Source organism: Giraffa tippelskirchi, chromosome 3 (genome assembly GCF_054371585.1).
Source record: "Giraffa tippelskirchi isolate mGirTip1 chromosome 3, T2T-mGirTip1v1.2.pri, whole genome shotgun sequence".
In the NCBI taxonomy this organism is placed as follows: Eukaryota; Metazoa; Chordata; class Mammalia; order Artiodactyla; family Giraffidae; genus Giraffa; species Giraffa tippelskirchi.
In genome coordinates this window covers 76,643,868-76,666,570 of record NC_137277.1, presented here as the reverse complement: position 1 = coordinate 76,666,570, position 22,703 = coordinate 76,643,868, and the positions used below count along the sequence as shown (strand labels likewise).

The 22,703-nt window shown below is 37.2% G+C and overlaps 1 protein-coding gene and 1 long non-coding RNA gene across 10 annotated transcripts in view; both read right to left on the bottom strand.

The window, feature by feature from the left end:
* PDE1A (phosphodiesterase 1A) overlaps positions 1-22,703 on the bottom strand; it is a 479,731-nt gene that overhangs the window by 255,276 nt on the left and 201,752 nt on the right. The gene's annotated exons all lie outside the window — the stretch shown is intronic.
* Positions 1,723-5,179, bottom strand: LOC145542354 (uncharacterized). Its single transcript, XR_014079802.1, has 2 exons — positions 4,266-5,179; positions 1,723-4,197 (listed from the first exon to the last, which is right to left on the bottom strand). It is a non-coding gene; the product is annotated as an uncharacterized LOC145542354 (long non-coding RNA).

The window sequence follows — 22,703 nt, the reverse complement described above, 5'->3', positions numbered from 1 at the left end:
CTCCTTGGAAGGAAAGTTATGGCCAACCTAGATAGCATATTTAAAAGCAGAGACATTACTTTGCCAACAAAGGTGCGTCTAGTCAAGGCTATGGTTTTTCCAGTGGTCATGTATGGATGTGAGAATTGGACGGTGAAGAAAGCTGAGCGCCGCAGAATTGATGCTTTTGAACTGTGGTGTTGGAGAAGACTCTTGAGAGTCCCTTGGACTGCAAGGAGATCCAATCAATCCATCCTAAAAGAGATCAATCCTGGGTGTTCATTGGAAGGTCTGATGTTGAAGCTGAAACTCCAATACTTTGGGCACCTCCTGCGAAGGGTTGACTCATTGGAAAAGACCCTAATGCTGGGTAGGATTGGGGGCAGGAGGAGAAGGGGACGACAGAGGATGAGATGGTTGGATGGCATCACCGACTCGATGGACATGGGTTTGGGTAGACTCCGGGAGTTGGTGATAGACAGAGAGGCCTGGCGTGCTGCAGTTCATGGGGTCGCAAAGAGTCGGACACAACTGAGCGACTGAACTGAACTATTTTAGCATAACTTTACCTGCAACAAAACTGGGTGGTTTCTAATCTGATCATGGCATTTGCTTAGACTTCCAACATGACTCACAAAATTACACGCAATAAGTGGGAAGTTATCTACTTATTTTAAAATTTAATTTTAAATTTCATTTTTACAAATATTAAGCCATTAAAAATGAGAACAGAAAAAACATTTTGGTTAAATCTCATTTATAACAACTATCCGAATTTAAAATAAAGTCTATTCTTTCTTAATAGTACAAAGAATACTTTTTGAAACTTACTTTGTCTTTGAGATAAATCTCACATGCTGTAGCAATACCAATTTTTCTTAATTATCTTCCACTTAATGATCTAAGTTGAACATAGTGAATCGCAACCCCTTTCAAAAGAAATTATCCTAGAGCCACTTTAATACATACTTCATGTCAAGTAACTTCACTAGATAGAATAATGATATCATTACAATTTTCTAAAGTGAGTTTAATAAAGCAATCACAAGTGGCCTGAAATGTTAAAAGTCGTATATTAGATGCAATTTCTTTTCACTTTCTCGATCTTGTCACAAATTAAGATGTTAGTCTTTTTTAAGTGAAACTGTGTGAACATAAAACTATTGAGAAAGATCATGAGAGCTCATTCCCTTGCTGACACAAGCTCTACAGATTCTTTCCTTCAAACTCAGAAACGACACAATCCCAGCTGCTCAAATGTCTGACCGAAATGAGGGCTTGGAAGAGTTCCATCTGGCTGAACTTTAACAGCACAAACAGGAATAAAGCAATGCTCACAGGCAAGGATTTTGTAGGAGTAAATAATCCTGCAAATGGAGGAAATAAAAATGCATCATTCTGTAAAGTTGAGGTAGAAAAAAATGTACAGTAACATAACATAAAATAAATAAAGTGTTAACAGGGCTGTTCTTACTTCAAAGATAAACATGCATTATTTATAAAATATCTTTTCTTTTCAAAAGTGGATATTTGTCAGGATCATCTTTCTTTGGCCTAAAGAAGTCAGTGTGGATTCTGTCAAGATGAAATATTTTCTATTCTATTCATTCATGATGGTCCAGGGACGTGAATGAACACCTTACTTTGCAGCAAATCATAGGCAACCTGAAGAATCTGGAACACCATCAATATGACACGCTTCTAAGCATTACAGATCAGATCCACCAAAATCTTATTCTCTTCTTTTCTTTTGTCTTCTCTTCCTATACCTTCTCTTTAGGCTTTCCATTATAGTCCCCTGCTCTATCATGTTGGAGAAGGCAATGGCAACCGACTCCAGTACTCTTGCCTGGAAAATCCCATGGACGGAGGAGCCTGGTAGGCTGCAGTCCATGGGGTCGCTAAGGGTCGGACATGACTGAGCAACTTCACTTTCACTTTTCACTTTCATGCATTGGAGAAGGAAATGGCAACCCACTCCAGTGTTCTTGCCTGGAGAATCCCAGGGATGGAGGAGCCTGGTGGGTTGCCGTCTATAGAGTCGCACAGAGTCAGACAGGACTGAAGTGACTTAGCAGGAGCTCTGTCATGTACCTCTGCCTTTATTCATTCTTGCCCTGATCTCCTCTCCAAAACTAGATTATCTTAGAAAACCCAACTGTTCTTTAAACTTTCCAAGTTTTCTTTCTCTCCTATCTTGGTAAAATAGACTATTGCCTCTACCCATTCATACCACCGTGATACATCTCCTTATTCATTTTGAGAACAATAGCATGTGTGCTAATTTTTTACCAATTAAAAAGCTTTTTAAAATTATCTCACACAGAACAAGTCTCAGTACATTCCAGAAGGTTTAAAGTGTACCAAGCATCTTTTCCCAAAACAATGGTATGACACTAGAAAAGAATCACAAGAATAAAAAAGCATAAAAAACCATAAAATATAGAGATTAAACAACATGCTACTAAACAAATGGGCCATCAAAGAAATCAAAGCTAAAAGCTCTTCTTCTAAGATTGGGAACAAGATAAGGATGCTCAATCTCATCACTTTTATTCAACAGAGTATTAAAAGTTCTAGCCACAGCAATTAATCAAGAAAAAGAAATAAAAGGCATGCAAATTGGAAAGGAAATAGTAAAACTGTCACCATTTGCAGATGACATAATACTACATATAGAAAATCCTAAAGACTCCACCAAAAGAGTGGTAAAGTTATTAAATGAATTCAGCAAAGTCACAGGATACAAAATAAATATACAGAAATCAGTGGCATTTCTAATAACAAACTAGTAGGAAAAAAATTAAGAAAATCTCACTTACAATTTCATCAAAAAGAATAAAATACCTAGGAATTATTCTAACCAAGAAGGTAAAAGACTTGCACTCAGATAACTTTAAGACACAGATGAGAGAAATTGAAGAATACACACCAAAAAATGGAAAGATATTCAATGTTCATGGATTGGAAGAATCAATACTGTTAAAGTATCTATATGCCCCAAAGCAGTCTATAATTTCATGTAATCTCAATCAAATCCCAATGGCATATTTCATAGGGCAAGAACAAATCATTCTAAAATTTGTAACAGAACCACAAAAGATCAAATAGCCAAAACAACCTTGAGAAAGAAGAACAAAGATGAAGGTATCATGCTCCCTGATTTCATACTACAAAGCTATAGTAATCAAAACAGTAAGGTACAGGCATGAAAAAAAAAAAAAAAACAGATAAACAAGTGGAACAGAACAAAGATCCAAGAAATAAACCCACACATATGTAGTCAATTGATCTTTGATACCAAGAATGCACAATGAGAAAGGGATAGTCTTCTTAACAAATGGTGTTGGTAAAACTGAATATCTACATGCAAAACAAAAAATTCGATCCTTATTTCACAACATACACAAAAATCAATATGAAAAGGCAATCTAAGAAATGGGGGAAATTATTTGCAAACCATATATCCATCAGATAAATAAAGGGTTAACATCCAAACTCTATAAAGAATCCATATACCTCAACAGCAAAAAAGTAAATAATCCTATCTAAAAAAAGGCAAAGGACCCAAACAAATGTCGTGCCACCCATCTTTCAAGACACAAAATCCTTCCTGAATTCTTCTCCCACTCTCAAGATCATCTCCTTTTATGAATTCCAAAGCACATCTTGTCTGAGCCAGTTATTTTGCCATCATATTTATTCTGTCATCTCTAATGTCATCTTGAACCATTGTTTAACTGATTTCTCAATATGGATCATAGATTCATTGAGTACAGAGATCATATCATAAATATAGGGAGTGACTACTATGTGAATTACTTGAATTTTCATAGTTATAAAGAAACCTTATGTCTAATATAACACAACCATCTATTTGCCATGAAGTGATGGGACCAGATGCCATGATCTTAGTTTTCTGAATGTTGAGGTTTGAGCCAAAATTTTCACTCTCCTCTTTTACTTTCATCAAGAGGCCCTTTAGTTCTTCTTCACTCTCTGCCATAAGTGTGCTGTCATCTGCATATCTGAGGTTATTGATATTTCTCCCAGTAATCTTGATTCCAGCTTATGCTTCATCCAGCCCAGCGTTTCTCATGATGTACTCTGCATATAAGTTAAATAATCAGGGTGACAATATACAGCCTTGACATACTCCTTTTCCTGTTTGGAAACAGTCTGTTGTTCCATGTCCAGTTCTAACTGTTGCTTCCTGACCTGCATACAGGTTTCTCAAGAGGCAGGTCAGGTGGTCTGGTATTCCCATCTCTTTCAGAATTTTCCACAGTTTATTGTGATCTACACAGTCAAAGGCTTTGGCATAGTCAATAAAGCAGAGATAGCTGTCTTTCTGGAACTCTCTTGCTTTTTTGATGATCCAGCAGATGTTGGCGATTTGATCTCTGGTTCCTCTGTCTTTTCTAAAAACAGCTTGAACATCTGGAAGTTCACAGTTCATATACTGTTGAAGCCTGGCTGGAGAATTTTGAGCATTACTTTACTAAAGTGTGAGATGAGTGCAATTGTGTGGTAGTTTGAGCATTCTTTGGCATTGCCTTTCTTTGGGATTGGGATGAAAACTGATCTTTACCAGTCTTGTGGCCACTGCTGAGTTTTCCAAATTTGCTGGCATATCAAGTGCAGCACTTTCACAGCATCATCTTTCAGGATTTGAAATAGCTCAACTGGAATTCCATCACCTCCACTAGCTTTGTTCATAGTGATGCTTCCTAAGGCCCACTTGACTTCGCATTCCAGGATGTCTGGCTCTAGGTGAGTGATCACACCATCATGATTATCTGGGTCATGAAGATCTTTTTTGTATAGTTCTTCTGTGTATTCTTGCTACCTCTTCTTAATATCTGCTGCATCTGTTAGGTCCATACCATTTCTGTCCTTTATTGAGCCTATCATTGCATGAAATGTTCCCTTGGTATCACTAATTTTCTTGAAGCGATCTCTAGTCTTTCCCATTCTATTGTTTTCCTCTATTTCTTTGCACTGATCACTGAGGAAAGCTTTCTTATCTCTCCTTGCTATTCTTTGGAACTCTGCATTCAAATGGATATATCTTTCCTTTTCTCCTTTGCTTTTCGCTTCACTTCTTTTCACGGCTATTGGTAAGGCCTCCTCAGACAGCCATTTTGCTTTTTTTGCATTTCTTTTTCTTGGGGATGGTCTTGATCCCTGTCTCCTGTACAATGTCATGAATCTCAGTCCATAGTTCACAGGGACTTTGTCTATCAGATCTAGTCCCTTAAATCTATTTCTCACTTCCACTGTATAATCGTTAGGGATTTGATTTAGGTCATAGCTGAATGGTCTAGTTGTTTTCCCTACTTTCTTCAATTTAAGTCTGAATTTGGCAATAAGGAGTTCATGATCTGAGCCACAGGCCAAAATCACTGCAGATGGTGATTGCAGCCATGAAATTAAAAGATGCTTACTCCTTGGAAGAAAAGTTATGACCAATCTAGAGAGCATATTAAAAAGCAGAGACATTACTTTGCCAACAAAGGTCCATCTAGTTAAGGCTATGATTTTTCCAATAGTCATGTATGGATGTGAGAGTTGGACTATAAAGAAAGCTGAGTACCAAAAAATTGATGCTTTTGAAGTGTGGCCTTGGAGAAGATTCTTGAGAGTCCCTTGGACTGCAAGGATATCCAACCAGTCCATCCTAAAGGAAATCAGTCCTGAATATTCATTGGAAGGACTGATGGTGAAGCTGAAACTCCAATACTTTGGCCACCTGATGCAAAGAGCTGACTCATTTGAAAAGACTCTAATGCTGGGAAAGATTGAAGACAGGAAGAGAAGGGGAAAACAGAGGATGAGATGGTTGGACAGTATCACTGACTCAATAGACATGAGTTTGAATAAACTCTAGGAGTTGGTGATGGACAGCGAGGCCTGGCATGCTGCAGTCCATAGGGTTGCAAGGAGTCGGACACAACTGAGTGACTGAACTGAAAGCATATAGTCATTTGAACAATCTATATTTTTTATAATATAATTTGTGTAAACAACTTTTAAAATGTTTTTAAAGGAACAAGTATCTAAAAGAAAGAACAAATATCTAAATTATTCAGTTGCACTGAATCTAAAACTTTGTGAGACACTATTAATTTCATATCATTAAAAAAGAAACAAAAATTGTCAATTAAACTATAAAAGAATGATTTCACAATATTCTTGCATGACACTGATGGTCACTTTGGAATACTTATCATCACTTTGGCATTTATTTCACCAATCCAGGTGATTTTGCAAACTGCTATTACTTTCAGTTGTATTAGCTGGAGAGTAAAAGCAATGTTTGTGCATATACCTAAGGAAAAACATAGCACAGTTTTATCTACCTGTGTTTCTCACCTCTGAAATCCCTTCAAGCATTTGGTTATTGATTTGCAACAAAATGGATAATTGAGGTCATTTACCCCATATGAATGCATGCATACTCAGTCACTAAGTTGTTTCTGACTCTTTGCCACCCCACGGACTGTAGCCCACCAGGCTCTTCTGTCCATGGGATTTCCCAGGCAAGACTACTGGAGTGGGTTGCCATTTCCTTCTCCAGGGTAGCTTCCAAACCCAGGGATCAAATCCAAGTCACCTGCATTGGCAGATGGGTTCTTAGCACTGAGTCACCTGGGACGCCTACAGTGAATATTTGCTACAGTGTCAAATATAGGGCCCACTGCTCTATTTTCATGGCTTTCTTCACAGACAATTAATAACTCAACAAGTATGGTAACAATAATGTAACTAACATCACCTGAGTTGATGAGAAGATGAATGGGAAAAATAACAAAATTTACAAATGGGCTGGCAATTATGTCATATAAAATTGCTGCTTTTGTAGGCCAAAAATTGTTCATATCAGTTTCATACTGTTTAACCTAATATGTCATGATTGTCATCTTCTCAAAAAGTATCATTAGACATCATTTATTAAAAGACACAACCTAATTTCAGGTATATTGTAATCTAGGGGATTGTACATCATTGTAATGAATTGGAGAGAAAAAAATGGTATTTTTCAGGAAGCTCTTTCCCAGAAAAAAGAGTTACATATAATTTTTATTGTTAGTGTCAGACACAAGGGAAAATTTCTGGGATAATAAACCAGACTATGATAGAAATTTCATTAAATGTTTCAAAAATCAGAAAAAATACCCTCCACCAATTGTACCAATACTCCAGTGTCTTTTTTATCTCTTTTTTCATCACTTTGTACAACACAATGAAGTAACATGAACAGCAAGTTCTAAGTTCTAACTCTTCTACTGAATGATAAATTCTTTAAAGCATGAGTTTCCAGACTCAGGGTCACAGAATGATACTGCCTGTCAGACCAAGGTCACCATTAGTTTAGAAATAAAATGCACAATAAATGTAATGTGCTTGAATCATCCCTGAATCATCCTCCCACCCCATCCGTGAAAAATCTGTCTTCCACAAAACCGGTTTCTGGTGCCAAAAAGGTTGGGGATCGCTGCTTTAAAATCAAATTCTAGATCATCTTCGTATCTCCTTCCCCAGCTAGTATGGTACCTTGGGCAGAGAAGGTGATCGGTACCTATTAACTGCTTGAATGAATGGATGCTAGGAAACTATCAAAGGAGCATGATATAGTCTCTGCACTTAAATTACTCACATCTGTTTGGAGAGATGAAATTAACATACTATACTAAGTATGGTAAGATTTTAGGAAATAAATAGTGTTATTTCCAAAGAGGTTTACATAAAAGTTTTCAACTGAGCTCAGAAAGGATGAACACAATTTAGACAGATGAGGCAAAAATGACAAGCAGTGTTTGACACTGAAAAAGAAAAATAAAAGGAAGTTTTTTAAAAATAAATAAATAATCTTGACTTGGATGAAGTCAGTGAGGAAATTCCTGTTTTACTCTTGTAAAACAGTTTATATTTACAATGTGCTATCTTGATTATAGGGGCTTCCCAGGTAGCCCTGAGTGGTAAAGAATTCACCTGTCAATGCAGGAGAAGGCAAGAAAGGTGACTCAGGAAGATCCCCTGGGGGAGGAAATGGCAACCGACTCCAGTATTCTCACTTGAGAAACTCCATGGACAGAGGAAACTAGTGGGCTACAGTCCATGGGGTCGCAAAGAGTCAGACACAGCCGAGTAACTGAGCATGACCGACTGTCTTAAATTATGATCACTTAAAAGGAAGACAGATATTTAATATTCACTATTAGTACTGGAAATGTACATATCTATGAATTACAATGAAAACTGTCAGCCTTGACTGTGTAACTCTGATCTCTTTTGCCACTTAACTCCTATTGATATGAAAACGCAGGGTTCAACATTGTCATAAGATGTTAATGTAGCACTACCAAACAGACTTCAAATTTATTATACTCCTCTACTTACTGCAGTGACCCCAGGTTAATCATTTACTATTGACTCTTTACCCTCCACTATTTCACTTTTTAATGGAGTTTTGCAAGTGTGTAGGTCACGTTCTTTTGCTGAATAGAATTAAGATTCTTTGTAAAAATATTATATTACTTTATTTTCAGCATCATCGAACTATACACTTGGATAATTTCAATAATTTGTGATCACTTATGCATAGTGTCTGCAAGAGTGCCTGGGTAGATGGGTAACTACTTATGTTTAAGGTCATTTTATTACTCTTATTGTAAAGGAGTATATTGCTATCTCAAATCTTGCTAGCTTTTTGGTTACTGACATTATAGTTAATTCATACAATTTATATACCATGTATTTTTCACTTTTAGAAATCTGGACCTCCCTTTTTTCCTGAAGTTTGGATTTCAACTTGGAGTCCTATTAACTATGTAGCTCTGGGTAAATTACTAAATTGTCCTAGGCTTTAATTTAGCTATTTATAAAACTGGGTGAATAATACCTATTGACCTATCCTATCAATTAACTGACTTAACTGTCCTGACCATCAATGACTAAGTGGGCTCAAACTGGAAAATAATATTAAAGCTTTCAACACAATAGCATAGTTTTCTCTTGGAAAAAAATTATCTTTTAGTCCAGTCTATAATTAGTAGATTTGGGGAGACTATTTTTTATTATCCAGTTCTCAACTTTTAAAAAACATTCAATTTTTTTCTTCACTGATTTTCATAGTTTCTTATTAATACAAACTCATATACAATAAAATGTGCTTTTTCAATGTAAAATTCTATGAATTTTGGCACATGCACAGATTCATGTGTCAACCCTTACCATCACACTAATAATACAGAACAGTTCCATCAGCTGAAAAACACCCTCCTGTTGCTCTCTTAAGTCAAACCCTCCCCCAGCACTTCATCCCCAGAAATGACAGATATGTTCCTCAACTTGTTACATTTTAACAACAAAATTAATATATGCTTACTCTAAAGAGTTAAAAATATATACAATAGTACCTAAATTTAAAAGCCAGTGTGTTCCCATTCTTTTTACCAATTCCATTCATTCTAAGCTAATCAATATTATAGTATGATATGTACCCTTCTACAACTTTCTCCATGATCAATTTATAAATCATTTATATATATATATATTTAAATTTATAGAGCCCTATACTTTTTTTTAGTCAAACTGTTTGAATGTATAATTTACAAGCTTACTTTTTCAATATTAATATATTTGGGGAATATTTCCACATTATTTTTGGGCTTCCCAGGTGGCACAGTGGTGAATCTGCCTGCCAGTGCAGGAGACACAGGTTTGATCCCTGGGTCAGGCAGATCAACTGGAGGAGGAAATGGCAATCCACTCCAGTATTCTTGCCTGGAAAATTCCATGGACAGAGAAGCCTGGTGGGCTATAGTCCAAGGAGTTTCAAAGAATCAGACATAACTGAGTGACTGAAGACACACACTAGATTAATATAGAACTCTATTTCAGTCTTTTCAATAGCTGGGGAGAAGTTTGATCATAACATGACTCACAATAATTAGTAGTAATTGATTTTAATCTTTAGTTTCTTGTTCATGTCATTAAACACATTTCTATCAAACTATTTGAGTTTTCACATGAGTAAATGAAAAGTAAGTTTCCTTGATATACAGCAGATACTGAGCAAACTACATTAAAATTTCCCATTTTCTTTTCCCAAGCATTGTCTCAAGTTAGCAACCTCTCTGACATGGTGGCAGTAGATTTTTACATTTTAAAATAGACTTCTTCAAAGTGAGAAATGCTTGCTTTGTCTGTTTTATACTAACTTTAGATAAACCCTTTAAGAATAATGCCCCCCAGACAATGTGCCTTTGTTTGTGGCTGCAGGAAAAGCTTTCCTAAGAGTTAGCTGATCTAGAAGATACCAGAAGACAGCAGTAGAGCATTGAAAGGTAAATAATCCCATAGGAGTCAAAGAATAACCCAGCAGAACTGATCTCAAAAAAGTAATGAGGAAGAAACCAGGAGTGAGATGGAAAAAAACAAGCCTAACAGATGTCAGAAACTACTTGAAGAGCCAGAAACACTGAAAGTAGAATCAGAACATCTTGAAACAATGGCAGTGTCAAGCCTCATCCGTGCATAAGTCCAAGTTAACTTTACCAAGTGCAAATGAAAAGCTAAGGATAGAGATAAAACCTAACACTCATCTGGTTAAGTATGGTCCAGGTGGAACAGCATCACTAGATCAGCATCTAAGTGAACCACTAGAAAGTCACAGCCAGACAGAATGAAAACCACAATCCCAGAACTAACCAAACTGATCACATGGATCACAGCCTTGTCTAACTCAATGAAACTATGAGCCATGCTATGTAAGGCCACCCAAGATGGATGGGTCATTGTGGAATTCTGACAAAATGTGGTCCACTGGAGAGAGGTATAGCAAACCACTTCAGTATTCTTGCCATGAGAACCCCATGAACAGTACGAAAAGGCAAAAAGATATGACACTGAAAGATGAACTCACCAGGTCAGTAGGTGCCCAATATGCTACTGGAGAAGAGCAGAGAAATATCTCCAGAAGGAATGAAGAATCTGAGCCAAAACGAAAACAACAGCCAGTTGTGGATGTGTCTGGTGGTGGAATTAAAGTCAGGTGCTATAAAGAACAATATTGCATAAGAACCTGGAATATTAGGTCTATGAATCAAAGTAAGTTGGAAGTGGTCAAACAGGAGATGGCAAGAGTGAACATCTACATTTTAGTGAATTAAAATGGACCAGAATGGCCAAATTTAATTCAGATGATCACTGCCTGCCATACAATGTTATGAACCTTCGTCCATAGATCTTCAGGCACTCTGTCTATCAGATATAATTCCTTGAGTCTATTTATCTATTTGTATAATCATAAGGGTATAATCACATCTACTACTGCAGGCAAGAATCCCTTAGAAAAATGGAGTAACTTCATAGTCAACAAAAGAGTCCCAAAGGCAGTACTTATGTGCAGTCTCAAAAATGACAGAATGATATCAGTTTGCTTCCAAGGTGAACCATTCAACATCACAGTAATCCAAGTCTATGCCTCAACCATTAATGCCAAAGACATTGAAGTTGAAAGGTTCTATGAAGACCTACAAGACCGTATAGAACTGACACCAAAGAGAGATGTCCTTTTCATCACAGGGGACTGGAACGCAAAAGTAGGAAGTCATGAGAGTAACAGGCAAGTTTGGTCTTGAAGTACAAAAAGAAGCAGAGCAAAGGCTAACAGAGCTTTGCCAATAGAACGCACTGGTCATAGCACTCTCTTCCAACAACACAAGAGACGACTCTACACATGGACAACACCAGATGGTCAATACCGAAATCAAAATGATTATATTCTTGCAGATGAAGATGGAGAAGCTATATACAGCCAGCAAAAACAAGACTGGGAGCTGCCTGTGGCTCAGATGATGAACTCCATATTGAAAAATTCAGACTTAAATTGAAGAAAGTAGGGAAAACACTAGGCCCTTCAGGTGGGCCAAATCCATTATGATTATACAAATAGATAAACAGATTCAAGAAATTAGTTCTGATAGACAGAGTGCCTGAAGATCTATGGACGGAGGTTCATAACACTGTATGGCAGGTGGTGATCAAAACCATCCCCAAGAAAAAGAAATGCAAAAAGTCAAACATTGTCTGAGGAGGCTTTACCACTAGCTGAGAAAAGTAGAGAAATGAAAGGTAAAGGAGAAAAAGAAAGATATATTCATCTGAATGCAGAGTTCCAGAGAATAGCAAGGAGAGATAAGAAAGTCTTCTTAAGTGAACAATGCAAAGAGTAGAGGAAAACAGTACAATGGGAAAGACTAGAGACCTCTTCAAGAAAATCAGTGATACCAAGGGAATATTTCATGCAAAGATGGGAACAACAAAAGACAAAAACAGTATGGACCTAACAGATGCAGAAGATATTAAGAAAAGGTGGCAAGAATACACAAAACTATGCCAAAAAAAAAAAAAATCTTAATGACCCAGATAACCACGATGGTGTGATCACTCTCCTAGAGGCAAACATCTTGGAATACAAAGTCAAGTGGGCCTTAGGAAGCATTGCTAAGAACAAGCTAGTAGAGGTGATGGAATTCCAGCTGAGCTAAGTCAAATCCTGAAAGATAATGCTGTTAAAGTGCTGCACTCAATATGCCAGCAAGTTTGGAAAACTCAGCAGTGGCCACAGGACTGAAAAAGGTCAGTTTTCATTCCAATCCTAAAGAAAAGCACTGCCAAAGAATGTTCCAACTACTGCACAGTTGCACTCATTTCACATGGTAGCAAAGTAATGCTCAAAATCCTCCAAGCGAGGCTTCAACAGTACATGAACAGAGAACTTCCAGATATTCAAACTGGATTTAGAAAAGCAGAAGAACCAGAAGTCAAATTGCCAACATCTATTGGACAATCTAACAAGTGAAAGAGTTCCAGAAAAACATCTACTTCTGCTTTATTGACTATACTAAAGCCTTTGACTGGGTGGATCACAGATGGGAATACCACACCACCTTACTTGCCTCCTGAGAAATCTGTATGGAGGTCAAGAAGCAACAGTTAGAATCAGATGATGCAACCAGTTGGAACCAGTTATAAACATGGATTGGTTGCAAACTGGGAAAAGAGTACATCAAGGCTGTATATTGTCACCTGCTTATTTAACTTATATGCAGAGTACATCACGAGAAATGCTGGGCTGAATGAAGCACAAGCTGGAATCAAGATTTCCAGGAGAAATATTAGTAACCTCAGATATGCAGATGACACCATCTTTATGGCAGAAAGTGAAGAGGAACTAAAGAGCTTCTTGATGAAAGTGAAAGAGGAGAGTGAAAAACCTGGCTTGAAACTCAACATTCAAAAATCAAAGATCGTGGCATCCAGTCCCATTACTTCATGGCATCTAGCTGAGGAAACAATGGAAACAGTGACAGACATTATTTTTTTTTGGCTTCCAAAATCACTGCAGATGGTTTCTGCAGCCATGAAATAAAAGATGCTTGGTCCATAGAAGAAATGCTTTGACCAACCTAGATTGCATATTAAAAAGCAGAGACATTACTTTGCCAGCAAAGATCCATTTAGTCAAAGCTATGGTTTTTCCAGTAGTCCTATATGAAGGTGAGAGTTGAACCATAAAGAAAGCTGAGCACCAAAGAATTGATGCTTTTGAACTGTGGTGTTGGAGAAGAGTCTTGAGAGTCCCTTGGACTTCAAGGAGATCAAACCAGTCAATCTTAAAGGAAATCAGTTCTGAATATTCATTGGAAGGACTGATGCTGAAGCTGAAGCTGCAATACTTTGGACACCTGATAGGAAGAGCTGACTCATTAGAAAAGACCCTGATGCTGGGAAAGATTGAAGGCGGGAGAAGAAGGAGATGACAGAGGATGAGATGGTTGGATGGCATCACCGATTCAATGGACATGAGTTTGAGCAAGCTCTGAGAGATGGTGAAGGACAGGGAAGCCTAGTGTGCTGCAGTCCATGAGATTGCAAAGAGTCAGACATACTGAGCAAATGAACAACAAGGAAGTCACGCTGTGATTTAGCCAATCAATGCGATAGAAAAATACAAACTTGTAACAGATTACTTAAAGCTACAGATATCTCTGGAGACTTCTCTGGAGGTTCAGTTGTTAAGAATCTGCCTTGCAATGCAGGGAACACAGCTTCAATCCTGGTCGAGGAACTAAGATCCCTCATACCACAGAGCAACTAAGCTCGCACGCCACAACTACTGAGCCTGTGCACCACAACTAGATAGTCCATGCACCACAATGAGAGATACCACATGCCACAACTAAGACCTGACACAACCAAATAAATAAATATTAAAAAATATATCTACAGATATCTCTACAATATCATAGAGCATCAGAGGTCCAAGCATCAGTCCAATACTCAGTGATTTTTAATTTGTCAATCTAATCTGTTTGGTTACAGAATAACATCTATAGGTAAGAATAGCATTTTTCTGTCATCAGCTCTTTTGGCTTCTGGCTATCAACCCATTTTAGCTTTATTTCATCTCCAATGCTTGCACTAAGTTGCTAAGTCATGTCCAGCTCTTTGCAATCCCACGGACTGTAGCCTGTCAGGCTCCTCTGCCCACGGGATTTCCCAGGCAAGACACCTGAGTGGGTTTCTGTTTCCTTCTCTCCAGGTGATCTTCTCGACTCAGGGATTGAACTCACATCTCGTGTCTCCTGCACCACTGATCCACCATACATACTTTATAGAGTAAAATCCTGCCCTCTACTTACCTCTACCTCCTCTTTGGGATAAATGGCTGAGCCCTCAGGTAGTTTATAGTAAATTACTAAATTATGTACCCCACAGTTGGAGAAAAATGAGAGAAAGGGTGAGTATTCACTGTTGCTTTGGTTTCAGTTTCCTTCTCTGTGCCTTATGAGGTCAGAGTGGGGTGGTCTCTGATCCCGTTCCCAGTCCTGGGCTGGAGCCAGCACCTCCAGCTCTTGAGAGCTCACTGTGCTATGTCTTCCCAATTTCAAGTCCATGATGAAAATATTTACATCATGGAAACTGGCTAATGCTACCAATAAAGGCTTTTATATTTCTTTTTATAGAGGTAATTTACCAGTATATCACTATTTCTAGTTCTATTTAAGAAAAGCATGAAGCTCAATAAGCTGCAAGCATGGGGATGTTTAATTTCAGTGCATCACATAGTAAAGGGGTAAAATAAGAAGTGTAGGTTAGTAGGCAGGACTTGAAGTCAAGAGAAAATAAACTGCTTAGTCTCACAATGATTATAAGTGAAAATAACAGAACACTGCTTGTCAAGAATTAGATTTGGGCCTAAATCATTCCAATCCCAAAGAAAGGCAATGCCAAAGAATGCTTGAACTACCACACAATTGCACTCATCTCACACGCTAGTAAAGTCATGCTCAAAATTCTCCAAGCCAGGCTTCAGCAATATGTGAACCGTGAACTTCCAGATGTTCAAGCTGGTTTTAGAAAAGGCAGAGGAACCAGAGATCAAATTGCCAACATCTGCTGGATCATCAAAAAAGCAAGAGAGTTCCAGAAAAACATCTATTTCTGCTTTATTGACTATGCCAAAGCCTTTGACTGTGTGGATCACAATAAACTGTGGAAAATTCTGAAAGAGATGGGAATACCAGACCATCTGACCTGTCTCTTGAGAAACCTGTATGCAGGTCAGGAAGCAACAGTTAGAACTGGACATGGAACAACAGACTGGTTCCAAATAGGAAACAGAGCACGTCAAGGCTGTATATTGTCATCCTGCTTATTTAATTTATATGCAGAGTACATCATGAGAAACGCTGGGCTGGAGGAAGCACAGGCTGGAATCAAGATTGCCGGGAGTAATATCAATAACCTCAGATATGCAGCTGACACCACCCTTATGGCAGAAAGTGAAGAACTAATGAGCCTCTTGAGGAAAGTGAAAGAGGAAAGTGAAAAAGTTGGCTTAAAGCTCAACATTCAGAAAACTAAGATCATGGAATCTGGTCCCATCACTTCATGGGAAATGGGGAAACAGTGGAAACAGTGGCAGACTTTATTTTTGGGGGCTCCAAAATCACTGCAGATGGTGCTTGCAGCCATGAAATTAAAACACGCTTACTCCTTGGAAGGAAAGTTATGACCAACTTAGATAGCATATTTAAAAGCAGAGATATTACTTTGCCAAGAAAGGTCTGTCTAGTCAAGACTGAGGTTTTTCCAGTAGTCATGTATGGATGTGAGAATTGGATGGTGAAGAAAGCTGAGCGCTGCAGAATCGATGCTTTTGAACTGTGGTGCTGGAGAAGACTCTTGAGAGTCCCTTGGACTGCAAGGAGATCTAATCACTCCATCCTAAAGGAGATCAGTCCTGGGTGTTCATTGGAAGGACTGATGTTGAAGCTGAAACTCCAATACTTTGGCCACCTCATGTGAAGAGTTGACTCATTGGAAAAGATCCTAATGCTGGGAAGGATTGGGGGCAGGAGGAGAAGGGGATGACAGAGGATGAGATGGCTGGATGGCATCACCGACTCGATGGACACGGATTTGTGTAAACTCCAGGAGTTGGTGATGGACAGGGAGGCCTGGCTTGCTGCGATTCATGGGGTCGCAAAGAGTCGGACATGACTGAGTGACTGGACTGAACTGAACTCTATTGATTGCTGCTTTACTGGTGGCCAAGGTGTCCCTTATTCCTGAAATTACTGAAATACAACAGTGATGAAAATGAGTCACACAAAATTGTTCTCTCGGAGTTGCTTGAGAGATTTGCTTGAGAGACTTCCACACTTGCGGAGTTATTACTGTATCAGTAATAACAATACAATCACTCCCTTAACATGATTATTTGTTCAACAGAAATTTTGAACTTGGTTTCAAAATAAAATTCAAATTCCTAGTTAGCTTTTATCATCTTATATTGTACCTTCTCGATCCAATATTGTTTTGCTACAAACTCTATTTTCACCGTAAATTTCTATCATAAACTCTAAGTTAGTGCTCCTGATGGGAATTCACTACTTACTAAACATGTAACTCCTGACCCTGCACTTATGGTCTCCAACCCATAACCATCTTTTTTGTGATATAGGTAGGAAGAATAATAAGTCCTGCCTCTTCCTCTGGGATTTGCATCAGATTTAAATCTAAAACAATAGAAGAAGAATGTATATAAACTATAGAAATAGACTAGTTAACTTTATTATTTCTTTATTAGCCTAAAGAAAAAAATGTAAGAGAGGACTATTGCTTTTCCCAAAACAAGCAGGCAATAGAGTCTGCTATGGGTCAATAACATCAAAATGACAACAGAATGAATCACACAAAGTGGTGTACACTTAGAGGCAGTGAAGGCACATCACAGCTATGTTGGTGGATGGCATAATTGAGAACAGAGTTTCAATAGTACAGATATATATAAAATTCAGTGGCACAGTCCTATCTCAGGATAAAATGAGAAGTACACAGGAAATTAAATGTATAAGTGAACTGTTACTCTTCTACATCTCCAGTGTTATTTATACAAGGAAAACAAGAAGACAAAGCTGATACTGAAAGGAAGCCTACCACTGCTCTACACTGCAAGATGCCACCAGGGTTGGTGGAAACCTGCATCTCATAAGCCTAAGTTCTAGGATTTTGTTGAATGGTCTGACATAATGTTAGCTTGCAGGTAACTATAAATAGGTCTGTCTCTCGCAAAAGATTTAATTACTTTGTCTACTTTATGTTTTTATTCCTTCCCATTTTCATTATTTTCTGGCTTTCACTTAATTCTGACAAGAACTATCGTCACCAAGTCCTAGTGTCTTAAGATGTGTTAAGGAAAAAAACATTGACTTACAAATATTTTCAAATGGAAAGTATTATGAACTCATTTTAGGTCAGAGTAAATTAACCAAAAAAATTAAGTTTCTATGTGATCATGATAGCTATAATTTATCAAATGCTTAGACTATTTTGAGCATGGTCAAATCCTCTCTCTGTATTATCTCATTTTACTCTCATTTCAACCTTATATGGCAATACTAATATTATTCTCACTTCACCAGATGAAGAAAACAAAAGGTCAAGTCAGGACTGAAATTCCAAAATCCTTTACAGATTATTTTTAAGGGATCAGGCTTTAAAAATTCTAAAGTTTACTGAATTTATTTAGTACTTTTCATCTTCAGCCATAAACCTAAAGAAGTAGTTTTGATAAGCAGTCAAATTATTTTTAGGATCTTGGCTCACAGTAAAGATGTAGATTTCCAGTAATGTTAGCAGACCAAACATGGCTTATTTTAAGCATTTGTTTATTATTCATTCATCATTTTTCTTTTCATTCAATAAGTATGTATGATCAACTGCTATACTCAGATCTCTGGTGGAAGCAAAGCAATAAAAAGCTGTTTTCCACAATCATTTAAGATTTTAAAAAACAACTGTTTTAGCCAGCGGCACACCTAGCACATTGGATACCCAAAGTAGGTCATTTTTAACCCTCCTGTATATATATGAAAAAATTATTCTCAGAAATAATCATGAAATGAGACCAATAATAAAAATGGCCAGAAAGGAAATATAGAGAGTAAATATTTTCTCTAGTTGAATTGTGCCCGTATACTCATATACAAATATAAAAAATTTTTTCAAATGTATTAGAGATATTACAGAAAAATATAAAAGGAATGGATTGATTTTTTAATTATGAAAGGTAGCAAAAGTACAGCTACATAGGATTTTATTAAAGACATCAATAATATTACAGTTTTTCCTTTGAGCCTTAACTTCTGGATATTTTTCAACAAAGTTGTCAAAATTGATCTTCTTTACATAGTCATCTTCAGCAGACAGTGTAACCAATTAATTGATGTATCTTTGCTCAGAGTGATTAAAAAAGCACTTTATCTGAGTTTTACTCTAAAAATATCTCCTTCACATGAGGCAACCGATATCAAATTATAGGAAAAGTATTAAAGTTAAGTTTGGCAGAGATTTATGAAATTCCATCTCAACAATAAAATGTTGCTCATGACTTTTTTCTTCAGAATTGATTTTAATAGCTTTAAAATACCTCTTTGGTCAAAATATTGCCACTAAAATATCTTTACTGGAAAAGTTTGCATTAATTTGTATTACACTTGGTAAACTTTTCCCAAGTTTATAATTGCTCAGAATTGTTTGCGTCTGATTTAAGTACAGTTTTTACTTTCTTCAACACATTTTAAACAGTACATTTGAAACAAATGATAGCCCAGTTGAAACAGAGCAGGACTCTCTGATCCCCACCAGCATCACCACCATGTCCTCAGTCTGCCTTTTGTCTGTAGAAAAACTTTAGCCGACAAATAAGGTTAATCGGAGAAGCAAGAAAATATAGAAGCAAAAAGAGTCAAAGGAGACCAAATAATTATAGTCTAGTCATTAGGCATAGTCAAGGACTTTTAGTCCTTCTCAAGTGCTATAGATATTATTCTGAGCCACATCCTGTGAGCTATCTTATAGATACTGAAACCTCCACCATGTGGAAGAAGTTAACTACAGGATGACGAGACTGTAGCCAGGATAAAAACTGCAACAACTTCGAGGACTGGCCTCTGGAAATGGAAACAAGCCGACCCTGAAACTAAAGATTAACTGTACTTAAGACGATCAAGGTGACACTGATCAGACCACTGATGATCAATTTCAAGATGACTGTAAGAGCTGACTGTGCTATTTCTGCATGTAGCCCCCTTCCTCAGCCTAGAAAAGCTCTTTCCTACTGATTGTCAGTGGGAGGGGTATGTGGCCTTTGGACAGGCGTCTGCCCTACCCCCTCCCCACTTTGGTTGCCGGTATCCAACACAGAGCACACTTTCCTTTCCACCAACCTTGCCTCTTTAATGACTTTCGAGTGGCGAGCAGCCAGACCCCAATTTCATTTGCAGTTTTTGGCAACCAACATGGGTCTGCTGTGGCTCCTGTGCTCTGGTGACCTCTCACTCCCCGGGGTTTCCCAGAGTAGAGTCACAGCCATGACAACACACCAGGATGGTTGTAATGAGCGAGCTTCTTATGGCTAGCTAGCCCAGAGAAAGGGACTTGGGGGACGTTCTTAGCAGCTGCCCAAACCATTTGTTTGGGGGATCCTCCCTATTTCTCCCCTGCTCATCACTAGCTGCCAACTTATGCTCTTCCTTGGTGGGATGCAAACAGGCATCTGGCTGAGCTGACAAGCTCCAAGACCGCATAAGTTCACCAGTGGGCACCCAGGCAAACTTCTCTTTTGAGTACAAAGTGCTATGTGGGCATTTTTGTCAATTGATTCTGATGTGTGTCTAATACTGAGAACCGTTTGTGAGCACTGAGGGTCACTGGGGCATTTTGCCAGTTGGTTCTGATGTTTGTCTACCATTAAGGACCATTTGTTTCAGAGAAGGGTTTGGGCCTCGTATCAGTCATCCTCTTGCAGAATTGTGACAGTTCTGTCTTCTCGTGTATGAATGTGTATTCTATTTATGTGATTGGTGTTCTTGTTGCCTTTTATCAAATGAGAAATTCAGGCTCAATTCATTAAGCTATAAAACTATGATCAAAGAAGAAAGATTCTTTTTTTAACTGATATATGGCAACAGTATTCTTTAGACTCAGGAAAAAATTGCTTAAGATGAAACCATTGAAAATGCCAAAAGTTCTTTTTTGCACATGCAGTTAGAGAAAACTAGCTTGATAAAATACTTTTTTCAGAATTCTGATCCTGAGATAACAAAAGCATCCTAGGAGAAAACTTGAAGTTAACTCTAACCCTGTCCTTGAAATACAAACACAGCCCACTTTGCCTGGGGCCTCAGCTTTTGGTTAATCAGTAAAACTTCAAGCCAAGTGGGGAAAAAGGAGAGAAGAAAAATAAGTCTTTTAAAATTGAGTGTATAAATTTGATAATTCTGACTGTTATTCACAAACTGATAACTTTAACTGCAATGTCTAATTCATGAAATGTAAAAAGATGAAATAATGAGATCTCTGTTTGGATGTATGTATGTCTCAATATGTGTCTCTCGACAATTTTGATGAGGTTAATTTATAAAGAGCTCTATTTAATTGGCTTTAAAAAGTAAGCGCTTTATAAGTCAAATTTAAGTTTACTTACTCTTGTCTTCTTACAAGACCAAGAGGGAAACTAAAGATGTTTCGATTTATTAAATACACATTGTACCACATTAAAGAGAAATTGTGCTATGAAGGAATATGTTCTTAAGTCTGCCAACAAGAAAATACTGGTATAACATGCCAATCGCTTGTTTCTTGGTTTTTTTGAAGTTTTCAAAGGTTAAAAATCATAATAAGTATAAATGGTAAGGGAGACATTTCGGTGTGTGAAGCCAGTAGGATATATGTTGTCAGAGAGAGAAATTATAAAGAATGGAGATATTTTTGTTGAGGAAAAATTATGATTAACTTTGTCCTACAATTGGTTGTTTCTGGATGGAAAAAAGGGAAAAATTTGTATGGATCTAGAAAATGATAAAAATTTTTGTGAAAAAGGAACTTTAAGAAAAGAATTTTTACATTTTCAGGATTAAGATTATACTGAATTTAGTTAGGTAAAGAATTTTTTTAACAGTAAATTGATGTAAGACTGAATTTGCTCTTTTCTCTCTCTGTTTAGAAAACAAAGTTTTCCTGGAATATTGATCTGATTTTGATAACAGAAAATTCTAATGGGAAGGTATTATTTTGCTTCTAACCATAATTTTGACTCCAATGTTCAGAATGGAAAAAATTGTTTAATTAAGTTGTCACAGAGTATAACTACTTATGATGTATATCACTTCTGGCTTTAAGTTTACTGCAAAAATCACATGTACAATGTTTGTGTGACAATTGGGTATAAATGATAAAGCACACTTTTGGTTACACAGTGACCAAAAAAACAAAAGTTGGCTGACTGCTTACTTTTGAAACAAACAGATGTAGCTAAGTCTTCATGTGCTGGGAGACTAAGCGGAATTTCCCTCAAAGTATCTCCCATGTAGAACATTATGGTTATTAAAGAATGAGTAATATATGTATGTATGCATAAAATATATGTATAAACACAAACACATACTATATATATATACATATACACATGATATATACTCGTATACATGTATAATGTGTATAGATATGTAAATAATTAAAACTCATCAGTGCCATAGCAATTCTTTAGGAGTTAAACCAATTATTTAGGAGTTAGGAGGTGTTAGGACTGATATTGCTTAGCATTGCTAGAACATGATAATAATTAAAAGCAAGCTGACTTTTAGCAAGTTATTATTGTTTTTAAATTCTATATGGAAAATGTCAGTCATAGTGCCTGACTGCCCCTAAGGACAACTGCCCTGTCCCACATTTGCCAATTTCCACTGGTTTGAGCCAAAGGGATTTATTCAGTTAATTGATGCAAAAATAATAATATTTAAAGTGCTAGTCAATTAAAAAACAGTGGCTACCTAATCTTTCGACCATATTGTATTCCCCACACTATTATTCCCAGCTATTTGAGACAATACAATGTGTTTAGACTTTGCATGGATTGTATAGTCTGGCAGATTGAGTTTGAGTTCTGGCTCTGCTACTTTCTAGCTTTCTAACTGTGAGGTTGTAAGCAAGTTAGCTACCCCTTCAACTTTAACTTTTCAACTTTAAAAAATACTTGCCAGCGTGACAAAACTTACACACGTAACAAATGAAAAGGCATTTTTACTCCTTAGGTGCTCATTCAGCATAACTATCATGATTATCCTTTAGTCTTGGCCATGCAC